This window comes from Protopterus annectens, chromosome 2.part2 (assembly GCF_019279795.1).
Source record: "Protopterus annectens isolate FY-2018-M chromosome 2.part2, PAN1.0, whole genome shotgun sequence".
NCBI lineage: Eukaryota > Metazoa > Chordata > Ceratodontiformes > Protopteridae > Protopterus > Protopterus annectens.
Genome location: NC_056730.1, coordinates 274,456,181 through 274,478,674, shown reverse-complemented (window position 1 = coordinate 274,478,674; position 22,494 = coordinate 274,456,181). Strand labels below are relative to the sequence as shown.

Genomic DNA, 22,494 nt, shown 5'->3' with positions numbered 1-22,494 from the left:
CAGAGGGCTGCAGGAAAATACAGTTCTCAACTCACCCTGATATTGAGGAAGGACCCTGGTTTGTCTCATATTTTGTTTGCATTTTCACCAGTTTCTGGTAAATCACTGAGGATCACATGCAAGTCAATAATACCAGATATCAGACCGTCATTCTTCTTAATGTTCAAAAATGCAATCTGTTACTAAACCTATTACTTTATCAACTTTTTAAAAAGTGAATTACAGTAATATTTAAAACTGTGCCTAAGTCTACACTTTTGCCTCCCCACTTCCATTATTTTGAGCAAGAAAAGTTGAGAGGCATGCAGGGAAGCATAAAGGGTTTTATGAATTATACAATGTAATTCACGGCACAGGTGCTTTGATTTGGTTATTGATTATTATGGAGATTACTGTCCTGTTTGGAGAATCTTCATTTATGGAGGTATTATCCACAACTGGCTATTATTATATTTTTTCCTTGGTTGGGATACTGTTATGTTACTCATTTTTAGGTCAGGCCTATTGTTTACACCGATGTGGAGGCTATTTTGCATGGATGCTGAAGGACAGTCAAACATATTTCTAATCCTATGAGCTAACCAAGTATTAATTTTGTTTTGTCTTATCATTTCTGTTGTTAGTTATTTCAGCAAATTTGGCTAAGTGTGATTACGTACAGGTCCTGTTCATCAACTGCTTCATTATTCTCTTGCAATTTCCTACTGATTAACTTGAGTAATACTGTCTAGCCTTTTTTCCCCTGTCATCTTCTTCTTTTGCATTTGATCTTTCCCAGCAGCATTGTTTTCTCTAGTGAGTCTTGCCTTTGCATTACCTGGCCAAGGTATAGGAGTTTTAGCTTTATTATCAGACCTTGCAGCGGACAGTCTAGATTTATTTATTGAGTACTGTTTGACTTGATCTTCTTATAATCATTAGAATTCTCAAATGTTTTCTCTAACACCAGAGTTCAGAATGATTGTTTTTTTTCCACAGCCTTACCTGTAGTCTAACTCTCACAACCACATCACAACTGGAAAATGCAAGGCTTCAAAACTGTTTTAGCCACCACACATTTGTTGAATTGGGGAAGAGATTAAAATATTTTAAGTCCACACTCATACTGCCAAATATACTGGAAAAATGTATTCATAAACAAATCATGGACTGCCTGCTACTTGAAAATGTACTCAGCCCTATGCAACACAAATTTCATCCTAACCACAGTACCTCTACAGCCCTTATCTCCTTTTCACATTCTATCTCCCTTGCTAGAAATAACAACAAGCTGGTCTCCTGTCTCTTCCTCAACTTATTTAAAGCATTTGACACTATTTCTCACCCCATCCTTCTCTCCAAACTATCTAACCTCAACCTCTATCCCTCAATCATTTCCTGGTTCTCCAGCTACCTTTCCAACTGGCAACAATCAATAAAATGGCTTGCCACTCTATCTCCCTTCTTACCCATCCAAATGCGAGTCCCTCAAGGATCTATTCTTGGCCCCCTGCTCTTCGACATCTTCACAAACCACCTCTCTACATCCTGTCCTCTCTCTACTCCCATACAATATGCCGACAGCTCGACCATCATCTCTACTGCTAATACCATCTCTGATTCATCACCCAAGACTCCTTCAACTCTATCAAAAAATGGCTCACTAATAACCAACTTATCCTTAACCCCAGAAAGAGCAAACTTCTACTATTCCTTCCCCAAACCCCCCCCCCCAAAATCTACCTTCTTTACCACCTCATCCAACAAAACCACAATCAACGTAGGATCCCAAACTAAACACCTAGGTGTAATCATCAATTACCAACTTAAATTTCACCTCTATGTCCACCATTGCATTAAGAAAACCCATGAAATACTAGGACTACTCTACAGAAACAAAAAATTCCTCACTAAAGATTTTCGAGTCTCATTTGCTCACCCTCACCTTTTCCCTTGCCTCCTCTATGGCTCACAAATCTTAACTAATCTACAAACCTCTCTACAAGCCAAACTCTCAAGCACCTACAGCAAAATTTCTCAATATGCTGCAAGCCAGTCCCCAAACTCACATCACTGTCTTTCACTCTCTACCTTAAACTGGCTTGAGCTCTCCCAACATCTTCAACTCTCCTAACTATCAATCATTCATTCCATTCTCCACAAACTGACTGCTTGCCCCAGCATATCTTCTCTTGTTACTCTCTTTACTCCTGCTAAAACCCTGAGGAGCTCTAACTTGCAACACCTGGAAATCCCTAACTAAAAAAAAAAAACATTATATAGCTACTCTCCTGGCCAAAACTGGAACAAGTTTCCCTCTAACATCAGAAAAGTAACAGCAAAACATGAATTCAAAAAGGCTCTAAAACTATATCTGCTCATCACCCCAACATGTAACTCCTAGGCAGTCTCTAATCAACTCTGACTTTGCTGCCTGAACTATACTGATGCTGCTCATTGAAATGGTTCTTTGACCCATAGCCAATCTCTAATCAACTCTGACTTTGCCCGCCTGTGCTATACTGATGTTGCTTGTTGCCAATTGTTCTTTGACCCCTAGCCAATCTCTAATCAACTCTGACTTTGCCTGCCTGCACTATACTGATGCTGCTCATTGCCCATTTTTCTTTGACCCCTAGCCAATCTCTAATCAACTCTGACTTTGCCTGCCTGCACTATACTGATGCTGCTCATTGTCAATTGTTCTTTGACCCCTAGCCAATCTCTAATCAACTCTGACTTTGCCTGCCTGCACTATACTGATGCTGCTCATTGTCAATTGTTCTTTGACCCCTAGCCAATCTCTAATCAACTCTGACTTTGCCTGCCTGCACTATACTGAAGCTGCTCATTGCCAGTTGTTCTTTGACCTTCTGTTGCAGACTCCCTGCTGTGTAGCTTGTAAAAATCTCTCTTAGGGACAATTGCTTTTCATTGCTTCATATTGATATTCTGCAATCAGTTAACAACATATTCATTGTTTCAAGCGACTGTTCTGTAACATAGCCTGTCTCAAATTTTCATGGACATTGCTTGTCTGCACTGTATTATTATTATTTGCTTCAAACTAGTACATACTAGTACATACTGTGTTACTTACTGTATTCTTATATTCACCTAAATGTACTATTTCATTATTGTTTGTTATTCATTTTTCATGCTGTTGTCTTATTTACTGTATTTTACTCACCTATGTGTACTATTTCATTAACGTTTGTAAGTTATTAATTTTCTATGGTATTGCGGAGCTTTTCACCCCAGGCCTCCACTGTCGAACACTCCCGGTCAACAATGTCAAATAATTAAATAAACAAACAAATAAATAAATACATTTTACAGTCTTACTCATTAAATTTATAGCCTTATCACATATCCGAAATTAATCAAGCACATTTTTATAGGTTCCAGACTTTGATTTGTCTGACTTTTTTTTTTTTCAGAATAGAAACAGGGTGGCACATTTCCACTAATGAATGGTGTTTCTGTTTTTTTTTTTTTTTACTGGGAGAGTAACAGCAAATAATTATTAAGGGGGGTTGCCACTAATGAAGTCATTCATAATTTCAAGTGAGAGAGTTAATTGCTACTCACTAAAACACTTGCAATATTCAGAGGAACAACCATTCATGTCAGACTCCTTTCTTCTCTATCACCAAGCCAGATGATCTGTCATCTTCTCAACAGTTACTAGTTGTACTAAGTTAATAATTTGTTGCTGTTCAGTACATGCAACTGATCCAAGAAATGTAGGTACCCCACACAAGCTGATCCTACAAGTTTAACTCTCTCACTCCTGCCCTATATTGACTCCATGTTTACCATTTAAAAAAAAAATTCATCAACTGAGAAGACCCCTCCAATGATTCAGTATATCATTAAACTGGTCATCCTTAATTTCTTTAAAGCTTTGACTGATTTCTCTTTCTTGTTTAATTAATCTATCATATTTGTCTACAATATCTGCTCCACCCTTTCTTTATTTGTATTATCTGCAGGACATTTTATGGTTGTCTCTTTTCTGCCTCCTTGATATGCACCTGAGACTCTTTCCATCTAGGGTTGCCACCTTTTAAGTGGGTCAAAGTGGAACATGGGGGTGAGGCCAATATGACACTGGTCACACCCTCTAGCATGATGTCACCACAGAAGTGGTGAAGGAGATGCTGTTATGGGTACAACAGCTGGCTGCTGGAGTGGCTGGCTAGCTGGCTTGCTGGCTGCTGGAGTGGCTAGCTAGCTGGTTGGCTGGCTGCTGGGGTGGATGGCTAGCTGGTCGAGTGGTTGTTGGAGTGGCTGGCTAGCTGGGTGACTGCTGGAGTTGCTGGCTAGCTGGTTGGATGGTTCCTGGAGTGGCTAGCTGGCTGGTTGGCTGCTGGAGTTGCTAGCTGGGTGGCTGGCTTGCTGTTGGAGTGACTATCTGGCTGGCTGCTGAAGTGGATAGCTGGTTGGTTGGAGTAGCAGCTGGATGGATGAATGGCTGGATGGATGGTTTAATGGATGGATGGATGGATGGATGGATGGATGGATGGATGGATGGATGGATGGATGGATGGATGGATGGATGGATGGATGGATGGATGGATTGTTGGCTGGATGAATGGATGGTTGGATTGCTGGCTGGATGAATGAATAGGCTGGATTGCTGGCTGGATGAATGAATGGATGGCTTAATGAATGGATGGATGGCTGCATGAATGACTGGCTGGCTGGATGAATGGATGGCTGGCTGGCTGGCTCGTTAGGAAAAAAAACAAATCTTTTTCTTTAGTGGCTGTAGAAGTACTAAAAACAAACTGCTCTACAGCCCTGATCTTTGCAGGGATCTTCCTGTCCCAATCCCCACCCCTTCATGAACTGCAGCCAATTACTGCACAATTTAAAACACCTGGACCTAACAGGGAATAGCTCTGCCTTCAGGTCTGGGTTGATGACATAACTGAATTGCTGTAGAAAACCCAGAAGTAATTGCGGATTTTCCATGGTGATTCAGTGAGATCGAAAAGCGGGACTTTTCAAGTCCCACTACTTTGCACAGTGGGCAATGGAATGAGTGTCCTGCTGATAATGTGACGGGTGGCAACCTTATTTCCACCTGATTAAATTTCCCCTTACACATGCTTGTAATGTATCCAGTATATAATATTTCATACAGCATGCATTTCTGTGGCCTAGAATTTATTTATTTTTTTTTATTTATGCATTTTACATTTGTTTACCGGGATAGTCCAACTGGCTATATGTCCATTTTCAGCGGCAGCCCGGGGAGAAAAGTTTTAAATAGACAAAATTACATAGATAACATTTAAAAATATTAAAAGTATAAAACAATATATGACAGAGGGTTGGGAGGGTGGCCTAATGTTTAAGGTGTTTGCCTTATAAACACAAGGTGCAGGGTTTGAGTCTCACAAGGGATAATTGGTTAGGCATAAAATGGCTCGCAAGTGCAGTTAGCCTAGTACTAATCTATGAACCTATGAATAATGTTTACAACAAAGAATAAAAACAAAGTGATTATGTACAATGGTTGGTGGTTTTCCCTAATAGGGAAACACAATTCACACGGTCAGACACAATAAAAGGCAGGAGAGATTAGACAGCATGCAGAGCTTGGTGAAATAGTTACCTGTATGATATTTAGAGATTCTCCTTTCAGGATTTAACTTAATCAGGATAGAATATCTGCAGTACAGTCAATAACCAGTCTCCGGAAGGACAGAGAGGTCAAATGTGTTAATTTCAGAATTCAAATACACTAGTTATGTCAAGGAGAGAAAAAAAATCAACACCTGCCGGTCTGAATTCAAACAAAATGGTTGGCAGCATATTCATCATCCTGGTTGCTTCATCTAGGGTACCTAACACAAGGCAAAATGGTAGAAGAGGAAAGCCACACCCTCACTAAAATGAGACATACATCGCTCTCCAGCAGTAAGGTAGTGCTTACTGTATATACTTTCTCACGATAATTGACACTGAACACTATACTATGTACTTTGTCACGCTGAGGAGATAGATGCAGATAACACTGAAACATCAGGCCTTGATCCTGCCTATCATCGACTAAAAGCAGACACCACCATGCTAAAGTTCTAATACGTAGAAAAGGTGGTCAGTTTTCAAGCTCTTTGGAGAGCAAACTCTACTGCCCCTGTTTGGTCAATGTTTAAGAATGTTTTACTTTGTTTTAAATATGTCTAGTGCAACTTAAAATTCTTTAGTCAATTCTTTTAATTTGGCACACACATTAAAGTTATGACAATCACTGGTTTCTCTCTTCTTGCAATATGTACCATTAACTTGGTTTCACTTAATTTTATAATATCACACCCACCTTTCCCTATCATCTCCTCTAATTGCTGTTTATGCAACTTATTATCAAAAAAAATCTTAACTTCTTTCTTCCATTCTGTATAACTAGCTGAGAAACTTCTATTTTTTTAAATAATAAACATGCTCACAATGTGATCCACACAATGAGTTTCTGACAATGTCCAGAACTGTCTGTGTATGTGCACTTTGATTATTTTACTTCTTTTATGTGAAATGTAGGATTACTTGAAGACAATGACCACATGGAATCAATCTAACCCAATAACTTGCCTGTCTGCTGCAGAAACTACAAATCCTATTTAAGAAGCGTGTTTCTCTCTTGATTTTTTACCAACACGTTTCTGTCATATATGTGGCACGCACAGTCATTTCTCTAAAACAATTAACTCTGTTAGTCTTCAGAAAGGATATCCCAACCATCTACCAGTTCTGAGTATTTTCCCTAAGCTGCACACCCTACGACTAAACTTTGTGACATCTTGTTCTCAAGTGTTTCTTTTCTTTTCTTCATTTTTTTTGGATGACAACATTCCCTTGGGCTTTCTATGTTTCTTTAAGGAACAACAACAAAGAAGCTTAGTGGTGAATTACAAGATCATTTAATATCACATTCGCATTAAACTCTTTCTTCCATTGTTGAACACACCCTATGTGAATGTGTGTTATAAGTTCTTGCAATTTGCGACTATGTTTTGTTCAAATTGGCTCATAGGTTTATAGATGGTTACTAGGCTAACAGCTCTAGAGTTCTTACAAGCCTAGCCATATTTATCCGAATTTCCACCCATTGTCGGTGGTCAGGTGAGTGATGTTCACAGAGGTAAGGGTTTATGGTAGTTAATAATGACTTCCTTTGTCCAGGAAGGATATGGACACCACCCCAGGAGTGAATTTGTGGTCAAACATCCTTTAGTATAGGTTGGGTTTGTAGAAGTTCAGACTTAAAGTTCTTAGTCCAAGGGTTTGATACACCTGTTGGTTACTCTCTTTAAGGTACACAAGTTACTATAATTTCCATTCTCTCATTTTACATTCAACCTGATATATGATAAGCTATTTTGTCGGTTCCTTCATATATTTTCCAGTGTCTGTGAACCATCTTTGCTAAACCTGTCTGCACTGTCTCCATCTCACCTATGTCCTTAAGCTATGATTTCTTGTTTGTGTCCTTAAGCTATGATTTCTCATTTGTGTCCTTAAGCTATGATTTCTTGTTTGTGTCCTTAAGCTATGATTTCTCATTTGTGTCCTTAAGCTATGATTTCTTGTTTGTGTCCTTAAGCTATGATTTCTCGTTTGTGTCCTTAAGCTATGATTTCTCATTTGTGCCCTTTTCCCTCCCTTTTGTGCACTGCTCTTGTATTTTTTTCCCCTCCAGAATCATTATTTTGCTTTTGTTTGCATGAAATTTGATTTCACATCCTAGACTCCAACCTAAAAGAATCTCTTCTCATCCTGTCTCCATCTTTTTCTTTACCAGCTCTGATAGGCAACTGTGATTCACTAGGAAATGGGCAAACTTTTAAGGATTTATTCTTAGTATTCTTTAATAGTGTTTATTAAGACACAGAAAAGGGGGCTGTCCCCAGTACTTGTCATTGTTCCTCCAAAATTTACACCGTCATGTCATCTTGGTGACCTAAGTTTACAATAAATCCATGCATCTTCCTGTCTCATTAATGGCTTGTCAGATAACCCTCCAAGACTTTTTCTTTTTCTGATATATACCACTCAGATTTGCTGAATGCGAGATTCAAAGTTACTTTTATCTCACCAATTCTGTTATCATTTCCCATACTTTGTCTTCATGGCTGGACTTCCTCAGCTGGAATAATGATGCAGAAAAGTGAAATTAAAGAACCTAAATAAAAACTGACAAGATGACTCAGAAAAAAAACTTCATCACTCATAGAGGGTACAAAACTGTAAGAAACTCCTGAGCATAACAGATGTGCAAAGAAAACTAGACTGGTTTATTTGGAAGAATAGAGTCTTTAGGGATCTACATAACCAACGTTTTATATTATTTCTTTTTCTTGTGGGGGCATTAGTAAATTAGTGCATGCCATATTTGCTGCTGATGAAATGAAGAAAAGACAGTATTGTAAGCCAGCTCTTATGGTATAGCAGGATAAAACCCTGACTGTAGCTCATGCGACCTGAGTATGATTAAAAGCTCTGTTGTCTGCAGGAGCTGGTTGGGTGGGGAGGGACTGACATGCCATGCCTTGGAGGTAGGAGGCAGACTGGGTCCATCCAACACCACAGTGCCTTCCTTTGGAAGGGGCAGTGGCTCAAAGTTTAGCATAAGGGGCAGACACACTCCCTCACAAGTTGATGACACTGTGGCCTCTTAATTAATGCAGATTGCTTGTTCTTTACCCACCAGATGGGCTGTTGCCATTCTAGATATCCCTCATTGCCAGGATTCTGGAGAGGGCAGAAAATACTGCTAAGCTGCCTGTATGTGGCATGAACCAGCCATCTCTCATCCTCACTGGGCTATACCCATGATGGGCAAACAAATGCATTTGCTTCAAAGTGGGGAGGGGGGCAAGTCTTGATACTCATTAGATTTAACTGCAAGAAGAATATAAAACAAAAGAAGGTGAAGGGTTACCATTCTTAACTCTAAGAAGAGGAATATGAAGGACAGCGGCAGGTGCAGTCCATCTAATCCTTGTATTAATGGAAAAATATGGAATTTCCAGAGCAAGACTTTCCTGTGCGCATCTTAAGACACCATTTGGTGGTGGTGAGGGAGGGGTTACACTAAACACATCTAAAGATTTCCCTGTTCAGGTGGCCAGGGTAGTGGCTTGTAAAAAGTCAGGAATAATAGCTTGTAGCTTTCCATATTAAAACATTTAGTTTGAAATTTTCAGGGCATAACAAGAGAGGCAAAGCACGCTGATACTCAGAACTCATAAGGGTAGTTACTACAGCTGCACTTATTGTTTGAGGTGTTTATTATTGCTATTCCTGAAAGGGTGGAAAAGAAGAAACGCATGAAGCAGCTGGAGGATTATGTTAGGGACACCAAATATAAATATAATATGAGGGAGAGTAATATATTAAATGTCTGAAGGATTGTTAGCAGGTCGGCAATAAGTATGTAACTATATAACTCAGTGAACACATAAAGGGGTAGAGATACCGAGCAAATTCAGATCGTATACTGCTTTTCTATTGAAAATCATACTGCAATAAAGTTCAAAAAATGGATTTCATGTACAAGGATTCAGAACATGATTACATCATGGGGAAGAGTGCCAGAAGCTATTACAGTGACACATAAAAGCCAGAACTGCGATGTACCAAGACTGAAAACAACCTACAAGATATATGCTATGCAGAGAAAGTTGTGAAATTAAAACGCAGATCTATTAATATTACCATGAAAGCAAATGAAATCACATCATATGACTACTGTGCCCAGTTCTGGAAGTTATATTTAAATAAGGACAAATACAGAACAGAACCACATAATGCAAATCAAGCTATCACAAAAAGGTTTTAGCAAAACATCTTACAAAAGAAACTGACATCATAATTAGAATGTCTAGAAAAAGAAAGTGAACTAAGCTGTTTATCTGTATAAAACAAGGTATAGTAAATACAATCTTAACATAAACTCATGATCAGATTTACTTACATGCTAAAACTAAAATTGTGTGTTCAAAGATGGAAGAGTATGATATGCTACCCTGGCAATGTAAAGAGTAATACATTAAAATATATTTTTATACAAATGCCGATGGAAATGAGGAATTTGTGCTCACCAGAGCCGTGTGTGACAACCATACCTTAGGCAGTTAATGGTGTATGAGACACACAAAGGAATCCCACTCACCATCAATGAGGTATAAATGAATACGTTCAGTCTTTGGAGTTTGTAGTCAGCATGAAAACATGCAGTGTGTTGTACTGTTTCTAAATGTTGTACAGAATAATATATAATATTCCTCAAACTAGGAGAAAAACGTGCAGTCTTATAGTCATATACTCTAACATACTGCAATTCATCTATTTTCAGGCAACACAATTCATCTATTTTCAGACAAAATACTGATTATACAGCTTTTATGACAATTCCCATGTGCTACAATACATGAAATATTCCTAATTATTCTGAAATCTCCTAACCTGCTTTAGATGTTCACAAATCTTCTACATTTTCTATTATGCAAACCAAAGCAATTATTTTAATAGCAGATAAAAAAAAACACTGTATCATTGGAACATATAATTTATCCAAGATTTTACATGTTAACTGTCAGTTAACTAAAACTGCTTTTACTTTGTATAGTGCTGAATTTACATGGTGAAATTAACCATTTTATACAATGACAGCAAATATCACAAAGTAACAGGCATTGTCCCTGCACTTAAAGTGATGAACAGAAAGAATGGAAAATTATGCAAATGTACACTTGCCAAAACAAGAGTACTTTATCAAAAATACATTGTCATCATTTTTCATAGGTTCATAGGTTCATACTAGGCTATCTGCCCAAGGGCATTTATAAGCCTAGCCCAAAGTTCTTTGGCTTTCGCCACCCCTTTAGTTTGAATAAAACTATGCCTATTATTTTGCTGTGCCTCTGTCAAGCAGTGACACTGAAGTAATCCCTGGGGTATATCTGCGATCCCCCATCCATTGGTCAAGATTCCTCTTGAACAAGGCCAGCGAGGTGCTCTGCCTCACATGTACCGGGATTTTGTTCCACAGCATAGGGAGTCTCTGGGTGATGAATCTGTCCCTCCAGCACGTTCTATTAATAACCGTGTCAAGGTTTAAGTCTCCCGCCCTTGTGGTTCTGAGGATCTAGATTTTTGAGGTGAAGCATATTCATCAAATCAGGGTTTGACATGGCCTTATATGTCAAGCACAGGTCACCTCTGAGCAAGCGGTATGAGACTGAATAGAGCTGGAGTTCTTTCAGTCGGGCAGCATAAGACATATTTTGAGACCCTTTATCCTTTTGGTGAGGAACTTTTGGGGCCTTTCCAGCTGCTGCAGGTGTCGGGTCAGATACATTCCGAATGGGGCATTGTACTCAATCATAGGTCTAATGAGTGATGAGTACAGGGGGACGATGACCTCCCTTGATCTAGATGTGAATCCCTTCATGATCAGGTGGGCAATGTAGAAGGTTTTCCTAACAACTTTAGCAACATGAGTGTCAAACGAAAGGCTACTGTCAACCTGGGTCCCCAGATCCCTGATGACTTCTTCTGTGCTCAGTGGATTGCCACCTATATGGTAGCTAGGGGTAACCTTGTTTTTCCCGAAGGGTATGACTATGCATTTCTTGGCATTTAACTTTAGGCCATGGCTCTGGCACCAGTTATCCATTTCTGTGAGACCCTTCTGAAGGATATCTGCGTCAGATGTGTTTTCGACTATGGCGCCCAGTTTGCAGGCATCTGCAAACTTTGTCAGCCATAACCCTCCTGTGTTTGCTTGTACTTCAGAAAAGTAGATGCTGAACAAGAGTGGACCCAGGACTGAGCCCTGTGGGACACCACTTGTGACAGGCTTTGAGTCTGACATGGCTCCAGCAACTCTGACCCTGTGGGTTCTGTCACTTAGCCAGTTTGCAACCCATCTTGTGATGTACGGGTTTACATTCAAGCTGATGAGTTTTTCGATGATACCTGAGTGGGGTATTGTGTCGAAGGCCTTTGCCAGGTCAAGGTAGGCTGTATGGACTGCCTTTCCCTCATCAATGGCCTTGGTGACTGTCTCGAAAAAGTCAACCAAGTTTAAAAGGCATGATCTGCCTTTGACAAAGCCAAACTGGGTTGGATCCAAAGTCTGCAAGTTCCCTATGTCTTTATTTATGAGTTCCATTATGATCCTCTCCGTGGCTTTGCAGATAAGGCTTGTCAAGCTAATGGGACGGTAATTTCCAGGGTAGGTGGAGGCACCGCCCTTGTGAAGTGTTACCACAGTCGCCGTGCACCACTCCTTGGGTACGTATCCTGAGGTGAGTCTAAGATTAAACAGCTGTCCTAACTGCGGGTTTAATTCCTCATTGAGTTCGTGGAGCACACAGCCAGGGACACCATCCGGTCCCATGGATGCTGTGTTTTTTGCTTTGGAGAGAGCAGTTCTCACCTGGGCGTTGGAGATGTTTGGGGGGCTACAATCCTCTGGTATAGATATCTCTCCTTTTGTGGGGAGAAGTTTGCACTGAACCTGTCAGCCAGTATGTTGGCAATGTGTGTAGGTTCAGTAATCTTCACATCATTTTGAACTAATTCTGAGCATATCTGGGAGTTTCCTCCTAGGTTTCTAACATAGCTAAAGAAGGCCTTATGATTGTCTTTTGAGTCCTTGGCGATTTTTCTCTCAAAATTTGCCTTGGATGATTTTATGAGAGCTCTTAGTTTTTACTTATAATGATCAAAGGTGTCTTACCTTTCAAGGATTTTGCTCTATCTTGTAGTAGCTTCCTCCTTTTGTTGTAGAGCTTGTTTATGGCTGGGGTCCACCAGACTGGACGCTTGCCTTTGGTACAAAGAGTCTTAGTTTTGTTTGGGATTGCCTGATCCATGCAGTCCTGTAGGTGCTGGTAGAAGGCATTTGTAAGTGATTCAGTGGTTTGAGTAATGTTTACCACTGGCTCAGGGGCCTTAAAGGAGACCACACTAGTTTTTAGAAGTGTGAAGTCGGCTTTTGAGAAGTTTTTCACTGTGGTCTTTTTTATTTCAGGTGGGGACGAGATGAGGACCTCCAGCGAGATTAGTTTATGATCTGATCTCACCAGTGAGGGGTATACTTCTGGTGTTGAACATTGTGATCCCATGTTTGTGATGATGAGATCAAGTATGTTTTCTCCTCTTGTGGGGATGGTGACTAGTTGTTCCATGGCATTTGAGTTTATGAACTCCAGGAACCTTTGGGCTAGAGTGTTTGGGCTTGAGTAGTGTTCCCAGTCTATATTAGGGTAGTTGAAGTCACCTAGTATGATGGTGTTTGGAGATACATTTATCCCTCCATTGTTTTCAGGAAGGCCATGTGAGGTTCCTGAGTTTGAGAGGGTGGCCTGTAACATGCTACAAATTGCAGAGCAGTCTTGCCTATGGTTAATTGCACCTGGATGGTCTCTGATGCATCGTGCGTTGCCACCAACCTTGAGGTGTGGGTGTCCTTTATGAATATGGACACCCCCCCTCCTTTCTTGGTGTTGTCCGGATTTTGGGGCCGGAACGCATGATATGAGGTGAAACCTGCTAGTGCTGGGGTGCTCTCAGGAGCCTTGAACCAGGTTTCTGTCACAGCACAGACATCGATGTTCTCCATACTGAGAAGGGCCTCGAGTGAGTGCGTATCAGCACTGCACCTGACTCTAGCATATTTTGGGTGGGGTTTCTTTTGGACCTCCTATTTAATAAATTCATTCTAAAGTTGTTATCTTCAAGATAAAGTAACTTAACGCTGGTATTCAGACACTGTGCTGGGTTTGACTGTACACAGCCATCCTATGTTTACTCTGTGTAAACAAGGGGTCTCAATGCTTATTAACAATAAATATGGGTAGACAAGAGTGCATGAATAACAGACAAGGCCAGCACATATGTGAGAGGAAAAGATGACTTTAATAAAAGTCAAGTTACAGTCAACAGACTGGTTTCAATGTATAACACAGAATGCAATACACAACCCTATATATATATATATGGGTCTGCTTGATTACGCCGAAAGCTGAGAAGAATGATAATGATATAACCAACACCAGAAGATCGACAATGGAGAAGACCGAAAGTTGAGAATCCCGATGCTGAGAACACTGACATGTTAAGGTAAGTGTACGACAGGGACGGATGTTAGGGTCAGGGTGTGGGTAAGGTAAGTGTGTGATAGTGATGGACGTTAGGGTAGGGTGCGGGTCTGGTAAGTGTGCAATAGTGATGGACTTTAGGTTTAGGGGTGGGTTAAGTGAGTTAGGGTTAGGGTGTGGGTAAGGTAAGTGTGCGATAGTGACGGACTTAAGGGTTAAGGGCAGATTAAGTGAGTCAGGGTTAGGGTGCAGGTAAGGTAAGTGTGTGATAGTGATGGACCTTAGGGTTAGGGTTTGGGTTAAGGTTAGTGCATAGATAGTTGTGTATGTAAGGTTTAGTGCAGGTTTGTAAGGTTTTTGGTGTGCTTGTGTTGTGTGTGTGTTTTTCAGGAAAGGTATTTCTTTTGTTGATTGTCGGGATTGTGGTTTGTCCGGCATTTGAAGTTTCATGTTTTTGAACTTTCGGTTTTGTCGTGTCAGTTATTTCGTTGTCGGTGTTTTGGCATGTCGGTGTTATCAGGTAGTCCCATATATATATATATATATATATATATATATATATATATATATATATATATATATAGATAAATGTGTGGCAATAAAAAATAGACCACCCAGTCTCACAAACCAGGCTTTTTCCTTTTTATTTAATATATTGTGCCAACCAGCTTTACAACTTTTATTGCCACAAACCCTAACAATAATAATGAAATGGAATTGGGAAGATGTATGTTTAATAGTATGGGTGGTCTTTTTCAACCTGGTTTAAATAAACATTTATGAACTTTTTGAATGGCTGATTTGTTTATGTGATTTTGTATTGCCCTATGTATATGGGGTTGTGTACTGCAGTCTGTTTTAGACATTGAAAACGGCTTTTAGCAGAAACCGGTCTGTTGACTGTAACGTTACTTTTATTAAAGTCATCATTTCCTCTCACATATGTGCTGGCCTTGTTTGTTTTATGGTTTGCTGCCTTGTTTAGATCTTTGCACTTGCCATCCTTGTGAATGCTTCATTCTTGTTGCATGAATAACAGCTCATTAAATATCTTTCTTCCATCTACAGAATGGACTGCAGGAAGGAGTTTGATGTAGCCCTCGTGTAGCCAAGAATACCAGCAGTGCTCATCCTTCATGCACACATGGAGCTTGTGCAGTGATGTAGTTCTGACCAAACTAAAGGCTTGAGATGGCAAGACAGGTAAGTGATGAGAAGGGGAAGCAAGCACATCACACATCATAAGGTTGAAAATTAAAAAATAAGCAGGATGAAGGTAGGGAAAGAGGATTTTTTTTGGGGGGGTGGGTGCCCATTTTGTATATATGAAGAGAGAGGGTAAGTTGGTGAAGGCAATAAGGGAAGTAAGAGGAAGTTAAGAAGGTGAGGTTAGGTATCTGCACCACACAAACAAACATAGAAGACCGACAAAGCTGCCAGGGAGGTGCTGGTGTAATCAGGGATGGGGAAGACAATGGAGAAGGAGGCATCAGACACCCTGAGAAAAGACAATGGTCATGGGGTGGATTGCACAACAAGCCAGAGAAGGAATTGACACAAAAGGGAGCAGAACACCAGAATGTTGGATAGTGTGGGGAGTGCAGGTGCACTTCTTGTCAGCCATGGCACAGCTGGAGATTATTGTCCAGCATAGGTTCCCATACCACTGGGATGTGGCTCTGATGTTAATGCCAGTGTGGAACATGAATGTGACTCAGTGGATCACTGGACAGGTTCTCAGGCCAGCCAGTTTGGGTGCTATGGTGCACATCAATAATGTATCCCACCATCTCCTTCAGCTGATCTCAGGTGACATACATCAGTTGCACTATTGCTGCTTGCTGCAGGTGTCATTGCAACACCTTCCTGAGTAGCATCATAAACAGAGGCTGCTGCTGGTGCTGACAGGGGATGGAGGAAATGTCAACAGCTGGGTACACCTCTGGCTATAGTGTTAGTGGTGCTGGTGGTGTAGTAGCTATTGGTGGTGAGGTGACAGGCCTGGATCGTGTAGCATGGGTGTTATCTGTTTCGTATCATGATAATGGTGAGGGCATTTCTCACCATAGTTTGGCATGCCTCTTGGATGTGTAGCTTCTTGTATCAGACTGCTCCAGTCTTTTGCCTTTTATTGAGGCCCTTGGTAGTCTTCCTATAGAAGCCTTATGCAATGTGGGAAGAGGAGATGGAGGAAGATGTTGGACTCCTCTGGGCACCAGCATGTGGCAATAAACTCATTGGCTGCATCCATATTTAATGCAATAATAGCTTGCAAAAACAAATGCTTGAAAATTTGCTTTCACACCCATTTTTGGATATGCCAACTGCCATGCATTATTGGGCAGCTCATTTGCATGACTAGTGGCAGAAAAACCAATATAAGTAGTGAACAATAGTGGATAATACAGATTTAGTGGATGATACTGATGTATCATGACAGATGGAGGCGTGAAACATGGCAGCCAAGCTTCTCAACATAACATGAGCAGAACCAATGCTCATGTGTTGTATCTGCATCACAATGGTGTTCTGCGTGGTCAAGCACAATCTGTATCAAGAAGTGACAGTCATGTATAAAAACAAACTATATTGTATGAAACTGCATCTATACTACCTGAACAGATATGTAATATTAGAACCTGTACATTATAAAGCAATTTGGCACACATATGTGCTCTCCACGGTGCTCTAGTCTCCTCCAGTGAAGCTGCCTAGTATCTGTAATAGCTTCTGGTGCTGTGGAAAGAAAAAAAGACGTAGGAATGGCACACACTGGCAGGTTGTATGTGTAGCTAACACAGGTTCTACTTACAGTACATGGGTGGAGCCTGCTGCTTAACTTCAAATTCCCACTGGCCTAGGAGTTTTGGATCATGTTGCATCATGTGTCCATAGTGCACTCCTTCTCCATGTGTGTGATGCCATTAGTATGGGTGACAGCATGGGCAAAACTATTCCAGGCTTCGGTCTAACACTGAGGCCATTGGCAGCCCTCTAGTAATATGCCCGAGAGTAATCCTTATGGAGGAAGTGGGGAAATTTTTTTCCTCCGCACATCACCTCTATATTCTAAAAGGAGCATTACTCTCAACTTCTCCAACCATGTAGTTCCACTATGAAGAATCACAAAAAAGTAGCAGAATATTCACACTGAAAACAGTTATCACATGTGCCATCTGCTGTACAACAATGGACATTGATGGGCAGCTTATCTGTGCAGCACATGGCATGTTACACTAACAGGTATTTTACTATAATGGTTCACAATGGCACTTTCAGGTCTGAATCAATGCAATCCAGTAACTCTTTTAATGCTGTAAAAAATGCTGGTACATAATGTAATACTTGGAATTGCAAATCTCTTTCTAGATGGATGTGGTGGACCGCACATGCTCATTGCTGCCCACAGGGATCCAGGTATCTGCTCAATATTGTATAGAAGTGATAGTAATGTTTGTCAGATTATCTCAAAGAAAAAGTTGAGTGATACAGAAACAATAATCAGTTGAGCCCTAAATGGCATGATCATAGAGTTGAGTCCTAAACAGCATAGTCATTGTGCCCAACAAGGTGAATTTGTTTGATATAAGCATTTGGGAAAGCAGAGACAACCATCCCACTATGGAAGAAGTCATAGAGTAGCAACTTGTGAATCTACAACAGCTGAACCTAAGAGAAATTGTTAAGATATACTGAAGCACTTATAAGTTTATTTTGTCAAGTATGGCTGCTGTAGAGAGCTATTATTGTTATTCACTTAAAAAGAAACAAGTTGGCCAACACTTTTAAGTGTTTTGGCAAGGTGTATTGAGATGGTAACTACATGGGTAAGCATTTTACTACAGTTTCAACTAAAATATTTGTTTATTAAACCTGAGGTCTGTATCACTTCTTGTGGGAATAGATTGTATCAGCTGCTTGTTACATTTGTAGCAGGTAGTTTGCTACAATCTAAAAGAAATACATATTTTTCTTTTCTTTTCTTTTTTTTTTTAACAAAAAGAGAGGAAGGAGGTTTAGGGGCAGGGCACAGAAACAGGACTAGATTAGCTGGGACAGGAAAGGGGAGGATGATGCATATCTGTCTAATTGTTTTTGTGACAGTAGAATGAGTGGATTTGTTTTTTGATCTTCATTTGAAGATGGGGGTACGTTTTGGATTGGGAGAAACCAGCAGCTTGTCAAAAATCCTTTTTTTTTTTTTTTTGCTGAGGGGATATGGAGCTAGTTTGTGGTACCAGTATAGGGTGCAGGTTGAGCCAGCTATGCTTCTGATGCAAGGAATGTACATGCCCTATGGCAGTGCATATCCCATATGTGTGACAGTACTGATAGACTCCATCACATATTAGAATATGCTATGCCCTCTCACTATCAGTTGGGAGGAGTGAGGCAATATCTACAAAGCTGTTCCATTGCTGCCTCCACAGATGGTACCAAGCCGGGTAAGGATGGTATAGCTCATTCTCCTGTGATGTCTATGGCTACACTTATTGTGGAAATGTCTTTGCCCTGGGGATGACATCCCAGTTGTTGTAGCAGTTGCAGCAGTGGCCTGTTTTGTACCAGTCATCACTCATGGCCATGCAATATATTGAGCTGCAGAGCTGCAACTACTGCTGAGGCTCTGTGCCATCACACACACACACACACACACACACACACACACACACACACACACACACACACACACACACACACACACACACACACTGAAAGGCCATACACACAACAATATGTTTTACATGAATAATCTTCAGGACTCACATATTTCCAAGTAAAAGACTTCCATACATTTTCTACATTCCCCATCTGTGCAAATGATGATATCCATGTGCTGTCCTTTGTAAATCATTACTTGCATTGCCTTTGTCTGATACACAGCTTCACTAGGCTAACATGAGTAAGCACAGTCTGGTGCTAGTTTTGCATCCATCACTTTTAGTGCAGTCTATCTGCTTTACTCTAGTCTACTGTGTTCTGAATCTGTATGCAAACTGCCACCTCTTGATCCCTTGCTATTGGTTCTTCCATTGACTCCTCATCTAACTCAGCCTATACTTCCTGGTGTGTTGGACACTGTTGCTCCTGTAAGTGCCTACCCAACTGTAACTGCTCCATATGAGGAATATTATGTAATATTGCACAAACTAAAAATGATTTTTGTACACATGCCTGGTTCATACTGCAGAGTAATACCAGATGAAGTTAGACAGAGACCTTCAGTAGTCAAACACACACTCCGTAATGTTGCTTGTTTGTGACTGGACATGATCATATTCCTGGTCTGCTTTAGATTTTGAGGATTTTGGATGGGTGTCATCAGAGAGGGTTCCAGGGCATACATGGCATCACCAAAATGATACAGTTGGGTGACGTCACTAATCACAAAATGTTGGCACAGGTTACAGGTGTGCCACATGTTGGGAGTTGTAATAGGTGCCTGGGTGGCCAGCAGATACCCTGCAGAGGATAACATGTACATTACAGATCACCTCAACGGTAATGAAGAGATACCTTTAAAGGTTTATAGGATCATAGGTAGGTACTAGGCTATTGGCCCAAGGGCCTACATAAGCCTAGTCAACAAAGTTCCCTGGCTTACGTCACCCAAGAAAGTTATTTTCCTGTGCCACTGTCGAGCAGAGACACAGAAGTGATCCCAGGGGTGTATTTCCTGTTTCCCATCCACTCATCAAGATTTTTTTGAAGAGTGCTAATGAAGAACTTTGCTTGACATAGATGGGCAGCCTGTTCCAGAGTATGGGAAGTCTCTGGGACAGGAATCTATCCCTCCAGCATGTCCTGTTTATTGTGGTGACAAGGTTTAGGTCCCTAGAGCGTGTAGCTCAGAGGGATTTGGATTTTTTTAGGTGTAGCATGTCCAAAAGCTCTGGGTTTGACATAGCTTTATATGTTAGGCAGTGATCACCTCGGAGTAGGTGATATGCTACAAAGTAAAGCTGGAGTTTTTTGAGGCGGTCAGTGTAGGGCATTTGTTTGAGGCCAGTAATCCTCTTTGTGAGGTACTTCTGTGGCCTTTCCAGCTGCTGCAGATGTCTAGTGAGGTACATTCCAAAAGGGGTGTTGTACTCTATAATGGGTCTGATGAGTGTCGAGTAGAGGGGAACAATGACCTCTTTTTTCCTTGATGAGAACCCTTTTATGATGAGGTGTGCCACGTAGAAGGACTTCCTGACTACTGTGGCGATGTGACTATCAAAGGAGAGACTACTGTTCACCTGGGTCCCAAGGTCTCTTTTCACACATTCAGTGTTAAGTAGATTGCTGCCTATGTGTTAGTTCATGGGTACAGAGTTTTTACCAAAGGGGATGACACTGCACTTTTTGGCATTGAGCTTGAGGCCATGGCTCTGGCACCAGGCATCTGTCTCAGCGAGGCCCTTCTGGAGTATACCACATCATTTGGGGACTTTATGGCTCCTAGTTTGCAGTTATCTGTGAACTTCGTTATCCAGAGGCTTTCTGTCTTAGCCTGTACTTCAGAGAAGTAGATACCAAACAGGAAGAGGTCCCAGGACGGAACCCTGTGGTACTCCACTTGCCACTGCTTTGAGGTCAGATTTGGAGTCTGCAACTTTTACAGTGTGGGTTCTGTCAGTGAGCCAGTTGGCAACCCATCTTATGACGTAAGGATTTATACCTTGTTTAGTAAGTTTAGCTATAATTCCAGAATGGGGGATGGTGTCGAAAGCCTTGGCGAGATCAAGATAGGCTGTGTGAACAACCTTACCCTCATCTATGGCTTTGGTGACTGCCTTAGAGAAGTCAATCAGGTTCAGGAGGCATGATCTGCCTTTCACAAACCCAAACTGGGTGGGATCCAGAGTTTGGAGGTTACCAATGTCTTTGTTTATGAGTTCCATGATGAAATATTCCATGGCCTTGCAGACCAGGCTCATCAGGCTAATAGGTCGATAGCTCCAGGGATCAGTGGTGGCTCCCCCTTTGTGGAGTGGAATAACTGTTGCTGTGTGCCATTCAGTGGGCACAAAGCCTGATGTGAGGCTATTATTGAACATGGTACTTAAGTGGCGAGCCAGTTCATTCTGAAGTTCATGTAAAACGCAGCCTGGGATGTAGTCCGGTCCCATGGATGCTGTGTTTTTGGCTTTAGAGAGTGCAACTTTTACCTGCATAGTTGTGATTACAGGGAATCTGCATTCTTTCTGTATAGATATGGGCCCTTTAGGGGGTGAGGGGGGCGCATAGTTAGCACTGAACCTATCTGCCAGGATGTTGGCAATATCAGTTGGTTCTGTAATTGTCGTGCCTTTGTGCTGTAACTCAGAGCAGATCTGGGTGTCGCCATTGAGATTCTTGATATAGCTACAGAATGCTTTGTGGTTAACATACCTTCTTCCCAGTTCAGTAGGTAGGACCTCGACCTCTATTTCCCCAAGTAACCAAGTATCACAGAATTCCCACATGGTGTTCTCATTCTCCTCTATAGCACAGGGAAACCCCCACAGACGGCTCTATTTTGTTTTCAGAGGCTCTATAAGTAGCTAGTGACTTTACTGAATTTCTGTGGTAATATTTGTGTTTAAACTGAACCTGTACCTAGAGAAAGTGTATAATCAGAGCTCCTCCTTACTCCATGTGTTTTTTAATGTTTAAATTGCACACACACCTTGAAGAAGTGGTTTTATGACTTGAATAACTTGGGCTAGCTATACCTGAAGTGCTTTTACTGGCAATTTTCCAGTTGTACAATTGTGAACGATTGATTTAGTTTTTCTGGTGTATCTTTAAAGTCTGGCAAGTGTTTATTTACTGCATTGCTCTCTTGCTTAGGTTTCTTAGCTATAAATCTTAGTTCATTCTGAAGAATGCTACTTTACCCCCCCCCCCCACCAAACCTTTCTGAATGCATTATTATAAAATAACTACCTGTTGTTGCCTTCATGCTTACCCTACAATCTCTGCTTTTCTCTTTTCCTAGTTGAACTCTACAGTTCCCTACAAACGGTGTCTACAGAACTGCAATCAGTTTCTCTCAACATTTAAACAGAGTAGGTTTCACACACAAAAAGCATTTGTTAAGCTTTCACTTACAGTGCTTTGTAATTAAGCAGGTCACCATATTGGTCAGCCATAGGGCTCTTTGTTTCTACTTGAGTGGTTGCCTCCTTCCCCTGTAACTGAAGTAAATTGACTCTTACATTAAGAGCTGTAATACTTACCTTATAGCTTTAGGACACCTCAGGAAACCTTGTAAACTGCAATAGCCCCGCTACGTTCGCCCTCGCTACTCTCTGGCTCCCTTCGCTCCCCTCCCTAACCCCAATTCCCTCCTGCCCCCAGTACCTTTAAATTTATAGTACTATAGCCACTCCCCCACTTTCTAGATCCTATCTGCTTTCATCTG

General features: G+C 41.0%; 1 protein-coding gene across 1 annotated transcript in view; it reads right to left on the bottom strand.

Moving 5' to 3' along the window:
• The window catches only part of ADGRB3 (adhesion G protein-coupled receptor B3), a 3,555,978-nt gene that overhangs the window by 2,408,531 nt on the left and 1,124,953 nt on the right, over positions 1 to 22,494 (bottom strand). The window lies entirely within an intron of this gene.